This window comes from Macaca fascicularis, chromosome 9 (genome assembly GCF_037993035.2).
Source record: "Macaca fascicularis isolate 582-1 chromosome 9, T2T-MFA8v1.1".
NCBI classification, from domain to species: Eukaryota; Metazoa; Chordata; class Mammalia; order Primates; family Cercopithecidae; genus Macaca; species Macaca fascicularis.
This window is the reverse complement of record NC_088383.1, coordinates 115,251,844-115,264,245: the sequence shown is the minus strand read 5'-3', so window position 1 is coordinate 115,264,245 and position 12,402 is coordinate 115,251,844. Positions and strand designations below refer to the sequence as shown.

General features: G+C 38.3%; 1 long non-coding RNA gene across 1 annotated transcript in view; it reads right to left on the bottom strand.

Annotated features, from left to right (window-relative positions):
• The window catches only part of LOC135964972 (uncharacterized), a 48,918-nt gene that overhangs the window by 719 nt on the left and 35,797 nt on the right, over positions 1-12,402 (bottom strand). Inside the window, exons 2-4 of the long non-coding RNA XR_010577706.1 lie at positions 4,376-4,488; positions 3,655-3,702; positions 1,242-1,319 (exon numbers count right to left, since the gene is read on the bottom strand). This is a non-coding gene — a long non-coding RNA (uncharacterized lncRNA). The remainder of the gene's footprint in view (positions 1-1,241; positions 1,320-3,654; positions 3,703-4,375; positions 4,489-12,402) is intronic.

The window sequence follows — 12,402 nt, the reverse complement described above, 5'->3', positions numbered from 1 at the left end:
ATTATATTTTGAGGGAAAATAAGAGAAGAAACTGCAGAAGTTTAGAGAAAATTAGGAAACAGAGCCAGAGGATTCCATCTGCTTGATCAAAATACACATTTTTGTACTTCCGTATATAGAGACCTTACTTGAAATATATACCTCTTCTTCTCTCCAACACTGTATCTCTGCAATTGCCCTAATTCGATATGAATTATAAACATAAAAATGATATTATAATATGTGTTCTTCCCCTGTGGGTCCAAGATATGTCTGCCAACTAAGATTTTCAGAATATAGAAACAAAAGAAAAAATAACATCTGGATTACAGCATCAGAGAACATAGTTTAAATGGGAATTTTTTTTACCTTGGAGATGGACCAAAAACAACATCATAGAAACCCTTAAACCATCAGGAATAGAAGAGCCTCACATCTGGCATCTTTTCTACTAAAACAGGAAATTCTTTTTTTGACTAAGATGTTGCCCCCCCTTGGCTGGGTGCATTGGTTCATGCCTGTAATCCCAGCACTTTAGGAGGTTGAGGCAGGTGGATCACAAGATCAGGAGATTGAGACCAGCCTGGCTAACATGGAGAAACCTTCTCTCTACTAAAAATACAAAAAATTAGCTGGGCATGGTGGCACGTGCCTGTAGTCCCAGCTACTTGGGAGGCTGAGGAAGGAGAATCACTTTAACCCGGGAGGCAGAGGTTGCAGTAAGCTGAGATCGGACCACTGCACTCCAGCCTGGGCAACAGAGCGTGACTCTATCTCAATTTAAAAAAAAAAGAAAAATTGCCCCTCTTACTAAGTGTACTCTACAGGATTTATGTGAACCAAAAGTACCTGTACGCGTAGAATAGTAGTACTTTGGCTCAAGAGAGTTAGTTAAGTCAAAAGAGGGCTTGAGGGACCAACATTTTCCAAATAAGAAAACTGATGCCTAGTACGGTGCCATGCTTTCTCAAAGCAGGTTGATGACAGAGCCAGGGCTTCAAGTCTCCAGTCACCCTGTATGCAACCCTTTGAGAAGCTGTCTACGTGTCATTTTTATATCTACATTCTCAAAACTGTAGTGTGTTTTATAACTCAAAGAGTGTCAGAGTTAATTGGAAGTCAAAAGAAGAAAGTATCCAATTGAACATCTAAAAGAAAACAGATTTCAAGTAGGCACGCATGGAAGGAGAATGACCTGTGTTTCTGCTTTAGAAAGTGATCGGGGAATGAGGCCAAGTACTTAAGAGTTAGTTAATATTTACCATGCTGTGCTATAATCACAGGAATCTGAGCTGATGCTGTTGGGTAATAATGGTCTCCATCTTTTCAGAAAGCAGCTTCTACCCAGCCATGGGTACGGAACAAACAAGACTGTGGAGAGACAGCTCTGAATTATTAAAAGCCTCGTCTACATATGAGGATTAATTGTGAGTTCTGAATCAATATTTTATCATTTTAGCTAGTGAAACATTTATGAGACAGTCCCTTTTTTGCAATTTCCCCAGTATAATTAAAAGAGATCTAACCTTTCAATTGGCATCTTTTTCTGCTTATACCTAGATGACATTGATTAGCTAAGCCCTAATCAAGCTAGGAACAGTCTCTTAGACCCTCTTTACCCAGCATCACTGTACCCATATAACCTGTACACACACAATGCTTAATATATTAATTTATTCACTCACTAAGAAAATACATGTTGAGTATTCACATGAAAATCACTGAAACAGATGCGATGGGGTATATAGTGATAAGACATACGTAGTCCTGGTCCACCCACAAAACCCAGATATCATTAGGATTAAGCACCTACATGTAATCCAGCTTGCTTTAGGTCACGCCACTGTATATGTATGTGTGAGATGTGTGTTTTTGTGTGTGCGTGTCTATGTGTATGTGTGCAATGGATGTAGTTATTGATTCACAGTAACAAAACAAAAAGCCTAAATTCTCCTGTCTCCTACTTAGCATTGTCAGATATATTCTATATCCTCTTTTTAGTATCTTTCCTAAGATATTACTTTTTTGAAAGCTCTCAAGAAGTGATTCACATAGAAGCAGTGTAAAAAAATGGATGTGAGCATGAGCTTGCAATTTGAATCCAGACTACACAGCTTAATAGTTTTGCGACCATAGACAAGTTTCCTAATCACAGTTTCACCATTTGTAAAATGAAGATAAACAAAGCACTTCCCCCACATATTTGTTATAAAGATTAATGAGAATAAGAATATTTGGTCCAGTGCCTGATGTAAAATAAGTGATCCATTGTTATATATTATAAATATGTGTATAGTTATATGTATCGTATATTTCATTGGCTCTGAAGTGCATATTTTTCTATTTCAGCATCTTTGAAATTGGGATGTGATTTAGAATCCACAATGTCTCAGATGTGATGAAAGAGAGAATTATATAAAGCACAAATTTATATAACAATAAATGATATGTATCATGGGCTCACAGACAATCACATCAGCAATGTTAATATTTCTATCTTTTAATTCCTTCTTGATCCAGTTCAGTGTGGTGAGCCAATGTTTAGGTCCAGGCACCATGATGTGGGCTTTATAGCAGGGCCCCAGCAAGACTTCTTGCTGTGTTGTTGTTGTTGCTGTCTGCTGATACCTGAACTGGGGTGTCTAGCAGTCAAATTCTGGTGCATCAAGGTAACTATGGGGAGCATGAAGGCTTGTTACTACAAGAGTGATTTGAGCTTATTATGACAAAAGTCAGTCTAATTTCTGCTAACGTGGGAGATCTTTTGGCTATACCTTTGTATCATCTCTGTTGCCCACAACTCAAGGCAGTTCAGCTTGGGACTCCTTATACTTGAATGTATTAGTTACACAGCTCTTTCGGGTTTGGTTTGCAGACTGTCCTTGAGCTCAGGCTGGAGAGAGAAGTTAAGTGACTGGCAATGTGTGCTTATCACACAGTGTCCCCTTTCTCAGGAAAATACGAATGTCTGACTCTTACTCAAAGACAAAATTTTTCCTAGGTGTCTGATCATTCCCAAGTTGCCTGTGTGTGCTGCACAAATATCACATCAGAGTGTTCAGGCGGGCATGTTCATTGTGTGTTGTGGCAGTCCTGGTGTCTGTTCCTGTGCTGTCTGTTTCATGTGTCTGTGTTCAGGTGCCTTTCCTGCCTTTCCCCTGCTTGGTTTCATATCACAGGGGATTGACACCTGCAAACACTGTTTCCCAGGACTCCCTCTCCTGACTTCCAGCTAGATCTCGCCAACAGTGAACACTCACAAGAGCTTGAACAGAAGGAGAAAAGAAAAACCTGAGTTAGTTGCCATTTTCTCTGTTTTTGGCAGTGTTCTTAGAGAGGACTGCACGTCTCCTATGGTTCCTGTTCTTGTTGGACATCTCCCCTTGACCTCACCTCCTGCCATTTCTACCCCACCAAGGTAACCAGTCTCTCGGACTCTGGAAATTCCATTCCCTCCCTTATTCTTATAGCCTAAGGGTGATAGCAACTTTCTGCTTTTGCTAATTTGGGGGTTACCTTTTTATCAACTCTTTGGTATTTCAGCTCCTCCCACATGTTTGTAGTTAGTTTTCTATTTTAAAACCTTACTAGTTGGCTACCTGGAATGGGTTTCACTTTCCTGATATAGCCCCATGTAAATAGACCTCAGGAGTCCCAACCCTACAAAATACCTACCTAGGTGTATCTGAACACTGGTGAAGACAATACAGACTTAGCATGGATCTGTAATACAGGCATATATTGAATCAATTAACATATGGTCAAATGTGAAGACAGAGTCATTCAAGAGCCATCCGGAAAGATGGAACTTTTGAACGGGCTGATAGAAAAGATGGTGAGGGTAGTGATGAATGTTTCAGTGCGTGGAGTTCAGGATGAGGCGTGGCACTTCTGAAAAATGAAACATCACATTTATAGAATAATGAATCATTTAGGCTGGGCCTGATGGCTCAAGCCTGTAATCCCAGCACTTTGGAAAGCTGAGGTCAGAGGTTCAGTTGAGCCCAGGAGTTAAAGACAACCCTGGGAAAGAAAGCAAGAACCTCCTCTACAAAATAATATTAATACTGCTAATGATAATAATAATAGTTAGAATAATGATTCAGTTTGGAGTATGGTATACTGTGGAAGACAGGCAAGATATTACAAATTAATAACAATATCAGTGACAACTAATATTCTCATTTTAATATTTGCCAAGCACTAAGTGGTCAGTGTACGTTCTGTAATTTATCCTTAGAAAACCTTGTAGTGGAAGCATTGTAAGCCACATATAATGATATGGAAACATAAGGTGAGAGATGAGCATAACTCTTTTAAGTAGAAAATGAAAACTAAGTGGCAGAGCTAAGCTATCAGATGTGATGCCAGCCCCATCTTTTCAGCCCAGACTTACTTTTCAGCCTTCAACATGCCAAGCTGATGTCCACTTTAGGGCATTTTTACTTTTGCTTTTATATCCTTGGAATGTTCTGTCTCCTGATCTTCACCTTTTCCTCTTTTTGACATCTAGAAATAGTGTATCCGTGTATTTGTTTCTGATTATGTTCTCCTGCTCCTCCTACTTTAGTTAGAATATAAACTTCATGAGAGCAAGAACCTCAACTACCTTTCACTGTTGTATTACTTGTGACCAGAACAGTACCTGGTCTGGAGCTACATCATAATTATTCATTGATTCGAAGAATGGCACATAATAGGCCTTTAGTAAATATCCAAATATCCATTCTCAACTTCCTGTGTGTTCAAAAGTCAATCTCTCAGCCACTTTGAAGGGCAAAGACTGCATACACATAAAGGTCAATGGATCTGCTTTTAGGAAAAAAAAAAAAAAAAAAATAGGGCAATCTATAAGCAGCAGGATTTGGGACAATCTCTCCCAGCTAACTATTATCGTTTAGGCTGAGAAATGAGATTCGTACCCTGCCAAACTATTTATACTTTTTAGGTAATTAAAGTAATGAAGTTGTCTGGGAGCACAACACATTGTATGCTATCCCCTCAGGTCCAATTCATCTGCTTTAGTTTCTGACTCCAGTTAACAGTTTTATGTAGGAAAATCACATAGAATAGTGGGAATTCATGCAGAGCCGCACGAAGGAACAAGCTATTTGTTATTTCCAAGAGAGAATGAATGAGGAAAGGAAACAGGGCTTAAGTCTGCTTTCTCTGTTTCATGCAATAACTGTGTATTTTAAATAGGCCTAATGAAGCATGGGAGTTTCAGCCTGTGCAACACGAGCCCTCTATGTGGACATTGGACAACACTTTGTATTAAAAAATATATACATAAATGTAAACATATAGAGACAATCTCTTTTGCCAGAGATCAGTGTAGCATAAAGGGTATGTGTATTCCTATAGAAATATGATCTCAAACAGGACAGAGAGCACTGTTTCTTCAGACAAAGCCTTAGGCGGGAAATTGCCTCTGGGGTGGATAGTTTGAGCTTCTGCACACCTTCAACAGCCTCTTCCTTTCTACAAGTTCAGCCTAAGAGGCAGAAGTCTTAAGCGAGGCTCCCTTGCATCTATTCTGTCTGGAGGAAATGGCTTTCCTCATTCCCCACCTCTTGGACAGCAGAGACCTTGGCTGCAGGCCAGTGGGAGCACAGACATGCCCGCCAGTAGGTTGGTTATGTTTTCCAATTAGTCACTGCCAATCTCTGGAACATTTTCTTTCTTTTTTTCTCAACTTTTCCCCTCATTTGTTTCACTATGTAGATGGCTTTCAAATTTTTCCTCAAATAATTATAAATATTCCATACCATTCCAGTCTAGGTGTAGAAAGAAGAGTGAAAATATATTCAGAACACCCACCAGGTTGCCTCTCATCTGTGCCCATGACAGTATTGGGGGGCAAGGTAAAGAAATCTTCAGATCCGCCTATACACACTGGAAGCCACAGGTGGAGCCGATTTTGCTGTTTTTCATGCTGATGTGTTTTACTACGATTCTCTTCACAAATATCCCTTCAAAGATCACCTTCCATTCAGGTCTGATATTCAGACCATGTGTACTAGATTGGCTATGTCTGGTCTTTTTGTTTATTAAAAACACAGCAGAACTATTTCCATATCAGCTGGTAAATAGCCATGCCCTGAGCCCCCTAGTTTCCCCAGCTGCCCGGGCCACCTTGGCTCAGAACACTTGATTTTCAGGATCCAAGTTTGTATCTGGCCCCACAGGTGGTCTGTTGACCTCTGTTTCAACACTGTGGATGAGAGCAGTTGTGACTGCCTGACCAAGTTTTGAAGATTAGGAATAGCACTCCTGCTTCTAATAAAAAAGAGGGGAGGGGTATCTTTATAGTACTGTCAAGTCTTCCCTCACTTTGAGAATGGCTTAGATTCCATGAGAAGAACTAGAAGCCCTGTTAAGAGGCAAACCTGCACAACACAATACAGGCTTGGGGGTCAGCCTGAAATGCATTTAAATTTTACTTGCCAGTTGGATGAGTTTCTGCAGTTGTCCTCTCCAAACATTGCTATCACGTTTTGTCTCTGAACTTCAGTAGCCTTATCTGTGAGTCAGAGGGTAGTAATTGGAATGCAAGCAAGAGGAATCAAAGTGACTGATATTTGAAAAACAATTTTTTTTAGGTTACAATGAAAAAGAATTTACTGTAGTTCACAGCATGAAAGGAAGAATTGAGCAATGAAGCATTGTCGGGAAGAGTAAAAACCACAGCAAAACTGGGTGTTTCTGAACAGATAGCTGGGCTTCAACTATGTTCCATCTCCCTTTGTATTTTATTTTATTTTATTTCTTTGAGACAGAGTCTCTCTGTCTCACCCAGGCTAGATTACAGTGGCACGATCTAAGCTCACTGCAACCTCTGCCTCCAGGGTTCAAGCGATTCTCCTACCTCACTCTCTCGAGTAACTGGGATTGCAGGTGTGCACCACCGTGCCTGGCTATTTTTTGTATTTTTAATAGAGATGGGGTTTCACCATGTTGGCCAGACTGGTCTTGAACTCCTGACCACAAGTGATCCACCTGCCTCAGCCTCCCAAAGTGCTGGGGTTACAGGCGTGAGCCACCATACCTGGCCATTCCTTTGTATTTTTTTAAGATTCATATTTTTGGGACAGAGAATCTGGTTGTGCTCATTTGTTCTCCTGTCTGTCCCTATATCTAGAAGAGCAAGTCTGTTTCATTGGCAGCGCCAAAAGAATAGGGAAGAGGAATTTCCTGAAGAAAAGAAAAACAATCAAGTAAACAACAATAATCAAGATCTCTACTTACTCACTAGACGTTAATCACAGGGTACCACAGAGTTTAAAGGAGATAACATATATCAATTGCTTAGCTTAGTATGTAGTTCAAACACTCAGTAAATAGATGCTAATAATGTAATGAATGATAATAAAGTGGCATGGGAGAAATATAATATCAGTGCTATTAAAAATAGCAGCTGCTGGGTGCGGTAGCAAGTGCCTGTAATCCCAGCTACTTGGGAGGCTGAGGCAAGGAGAATCGCTTGAACCCGGAATGTGGGGGTTGCAGAAAGTGAGTGAGATCACGGCCCTGCACTCCAGCCTGGGCAACAGTGTGAGGCTCAGTCTCAAAAAAAAAAAAAAAAAAAAAAAAAAAAAAAAGTAGCAGCTGCAGTGCTGGTAGTATGGTGAGAATATGGTCTTCTGGTTTAAAAGGCTAGGTGTAAGATCAATGGCAAATCTGAGACTCATTTTCTTCATTAAAGAATGAGGGATATAATAGATTTTTTGAGTTACTAAATTAAATAACATAATGTACATAAAGTACTTAGCACTTTTTTGGGTTCCTGGCTAAGTACTAAATTTTTTATGCATGTGTATATGTCCTTATGTCTATATATACCTCTACACCTAAGTTTATATATCTTTATCTGACATATATGAGATTATATCTTAGGACTTTAAAGGAATCATAAAATCCATGATTAAGGTAGGTTTGAGGTTGTGTCTATCAGTAGACACAGTCTTTCATTCTTTCATTGACCCCCTTCCATCTAAAAATAGGCTCCCTTAGTATCCACATGTAGATAGAACTTGCATTTCATTCTATAGAACATACCTGCCTCTTGCAGTCTTTGTGCAAGAATATTGTTTCCTCATCAGTTTTAAGGGTGATTTATTGTTGTTTTTGCTGTTATTATTTATTTTCAAACCCCACATTAATTATTTAAAATTAATAACAGCTGCATTTGTAAAATAAGATCTAGACAGAGACGAAAGAATCTGCTCATGAAGCAGACCCCAGTCCTGCGTGACTCGGTGCCCACTCCATGCCCCTCTTCTGTGCTTCCTTCTGGAGAAGAAAAGCTCGGAGCAGAGGGGTTGATGCCTTTAAGAACAAATGGACACTTTCCCGGTGACTTCCTTGGGTATTGCTCCTTTGCTTTCCTATCTGAAGTCCACCTTAATAAAGCAGCTGGCCCTTTGTACTGAAAGGAGGTGTTATCTCTTTTCAGGGAAATCTCTGCTTTGAGTTATTCGTCTTTGAAAGTAAATGAATTAATGAAGTTGTCTCACTACAGAAGAGGACACATTCTGTCAACCTAGGTCCCAATTATGTGTTGTGTTTGGTGATGTTACAGAATACAAGGGGAGGAACATTAGGCAGAAATAACATTAAAATAACTTGAGGTCGACAGATGATGGAACTAAGTAGTTGCGGTAGTAGTAGTTTTCCCCAACCGCTGTTGTCCACTACTTAATCTAATTTAAAAAATACAGCTAATTGTATACCCTTTGATGCAAACCTAGATGTATTTAAAAGTGGTCCCACTCAACTATTTAAATAAATTATGATGCAAAGATATAGTGTAGCACTGGCATCTGTTCTTTTTAAAGACTCTATAATGACATAGGAGAAATCTTTCAAATCTATTGTTTGGTAGGGAAAAAAGTCAGGATTCAAACATGATGTAATATAATCTCAAATAATATGCTTATAAATTTGTTTAAAAGGCAAGTATTCAAAATTCTACTTTCCAAATATTCTATAAGAAATATATGTTTCTTTATGGACATAAAAACAATCCATAACTGCTCTGCTCTTAAAGAGGGCCTCAGCAGTCCATTTATCCAGCCTACGGATCCTGGTAAGGAATGTCACTGGACCCACCCATCCCTGGAAGTCTAGGATGCCCTCATTCCTTTTCATGAAATTTATTCTTCTACATGTGACTGCCCAGGAAGTTACTTTAGTCCACTTACCATACATCTGAGATAAGATTCAAAGTCTGCACCTGACCACATTATTTCAATTTGAATGCTGGAATCTTGCCACTTCCATACTGAATTCATACTTAGGAATTCCATTATTTTCCCCAATTCATTTTTCCACCTTGTTTTATTATGTATGTACCTAGTAAGCTCTCTCCGTCTACACTGTGGACTCTGTAGAGGACATAGAGTGTCAGATTCTGTAATACATTCTTAGTGTTAGCAGGTCACCAAAGAGCAAACAGTGCTAAAAATTGGTATGAGCAAGGTCTTCTTAATGCCTACTGCTTTGGGGTCTGCAAAGATTGCTATATTCCACATCTTTTTAAATTTTTTTTTGTCAAGGAGAGAACAAGGTGAGATAGATATGGTGATTATGTGGTGACAAGAACACAAATAACGGATATAGTTATAGGACAGAAGATGTTTCAGGTTCTCATAGTATAAGCAAAGACTTGAGAGATTCAAAGGAGATCGAAATCATATGGTTTAGTGGGTTTCCGAGGATGACTGATGAAGGATTTGTCCCTCATGATGGGACCTGAAGGAGATAGAATTTGGTAGGCAGATAATAGGGTACTTGAAGCAAATGCAAAGCATGAATAACTGGAAAGTATGGATAATTTCCAAGATGGGTATATCTCTGGGAGCAAGATAATTTACATCTTACTGTGTCATAAGGAATAATATAGAGAATGTAGGGTACTTAAGTCAAGGTTCTATTGCCAAGGTTAGTTTGTTACAGGGAGGTTCTTTTCAATTTGGTGGAAACTGGAAAATTACAAATGGTTTTCATGTAAAGGTATGATATTACTCAACTGTGTGGAAGCCTGATTTATTTAGAAAGAATCTAGGGATGGGGAGACTAATTAGGGGGTTATTATATTATTTCCTTAAAGCTAGAAAGAGAAACTTTAGAGTTGCAGCATTGGGAATAGAAAGGAGAGAAATACTGAAATATACAAAATCCATGTATCTAAATCATAGCCATTTTGCAAGGTACATAATGTTCTTTACAACCTGTACTTAATTTATAACTCATGCAATAATGGATTACAAATCTCACCTACCCACATGCATTTCTGCCTCCATGAGCACATCATTCTTCAAGCAATTCCACCTCATTCTCTAGTCTGTTGTTTTCTGCATGCCATCTTTGTCCAGAATACCCTCTCACTTGCTCAAAACCTGCTTCTCGGTATCTATTGACTCCTCCAGGAAGTTCCATTGAATTTTTCTGACAGTATTTAGTCTAACATCTGATAATGCATGGTAATCTAAATGAATGCATATCTGTCTTTCCCACTAGGGCCTGAGTTCTCACTCCCAACCTTAGGATATCTGCAAATTCGAAAAGCATTTCTTTTAGGCCCTCTAAGTCATTTCCCCAAATATTAAACAGGACAAGGCCAAGGCCCTGTCATCCTCCAAATTAATTTTATTTTAAAATATTTATGGAGGACTGCACTCTGATGAATGCTGTGCAGGATTTAGAAGAAGTAAAATATATAGTTCCTGTTCCCAAGCTGCTCGCAATATAGTGCAAAAACAAGACAAACACTTGTAAAACAATTCGAGGACACACATCACATTATATAATTAAGGGTTTAATTGTGTGGTGAAGATTTACAGGAGACTTAAGTGGAGGGAGATTGGAGAGGAAGAAAAAGTCAAGAATGGCTTCATGGACAAGATGGAAAGAAACAAGAGAAATAGCAAGAGAACTGGAAGGTGTTTCCTAACTAAACCACCTGCTCTTTTTCCCTTATGACATATACCTCTGAGACTTGTCTGGGACAGATGGAGACATGGATGTGCAACGGCTCAGAGTCAGGGTATGAGGCAGGAAAGGACATGAACATAGACATTTTGAAAATAAAGAACTAAACCAAAAGTTTTATGGGACAAATCAGCTTTATATATGAACAGTTAGTTTCATCTGAAGTTAGAAATAGAGTTCAGCTGGCATATTCACTGTCTCTTTCATCAAGATTCAAAAATAGTTGGTAAACCACGAAGAAATTGATTTCTTTATAATAATTACTAAAAGGTCCTTGTATCCAAATCTTCTTTCTTCTGAACAATTCAATGCAGTCAAGGAATTGAACTTTAGCTCTTCAAATGAGACAAATTTTAAACAACTACAGACATAAACATCAATGGTGATATTTATTTGAAATTATTTGTCTTTGATCTCTTTTTGGCTTATCATTCTAGAATCAATGACAATACATGATTTGCAGAGTATAAAAACCTAGCTCAAACGAGGTATCCTCAGAAATGAGATGTGTTCCATTTCCACATTAAAGCTGCATAATGTTAACATGGTGTATAGAATAAGAGGTTGCCATCAATGCACTGCTGCAGTACCATATTTTGTCCATAACCATGTTTTTCTTCAATATCAAGAAATCAATTTTTATGCTGAGATTTTTAGTCCATGTGCCTGAGAATTAATAATTGTGTAGAATTGAGGATGAGCCAACAAATCAAAATATGAAGCTAGATTTAATATTTGTATCTTCAAGATGGTTTGCTGATTTTTTTGTATTGGTATATTTTATGAACACCACCATCAAAAGCATATACACACACACAGACACAGACACATATATGACAGTATATATACATATATTTTTGCAACACTATATTTTTCTTGTGTAATATTATTGAAGCAGAAAAATATTTCTCTGTAATCTTTAGGTTAATTTATATCACTTCTTCTTATATAATTTTCTCTCTGTATGACTGAAGAAATATTTGGGTTGTCAGGCTTAGTTAAATATAAAGACAACAATCAGTTAGAAATAGTGAAAATGCACACGTGGTATGTTTTTCTCCATCTGACTTTACTGCCTTTTACCCACAAGGTGGCACTCTCTAGATATGTCTAAATTCAAGCCTTTTTAATAAAGATACATAAAAATAGAAATCTTCCTCAACCAACCTTCATTGTTAACAGCCTTCCCAAAAAACAAAGTGAATTCACAAATGCTGTTTGGAAAACTAGTGTGGTTAAATGTATCACATAGATCCCTAACAAGATGTCACTGTTTATATTGTAAATTTGTAAAGTCCTTAATTCTGGATCAGTCAATTTAGGTCTGATTTTGTTCTCAGTATGAACAGGAAAGCAGATTGTCCCTACTAAATCTGATTAGTCTTGAGGCACCTCTATTCAGTATTTCTTCTTAGGAAGTACACATGCACA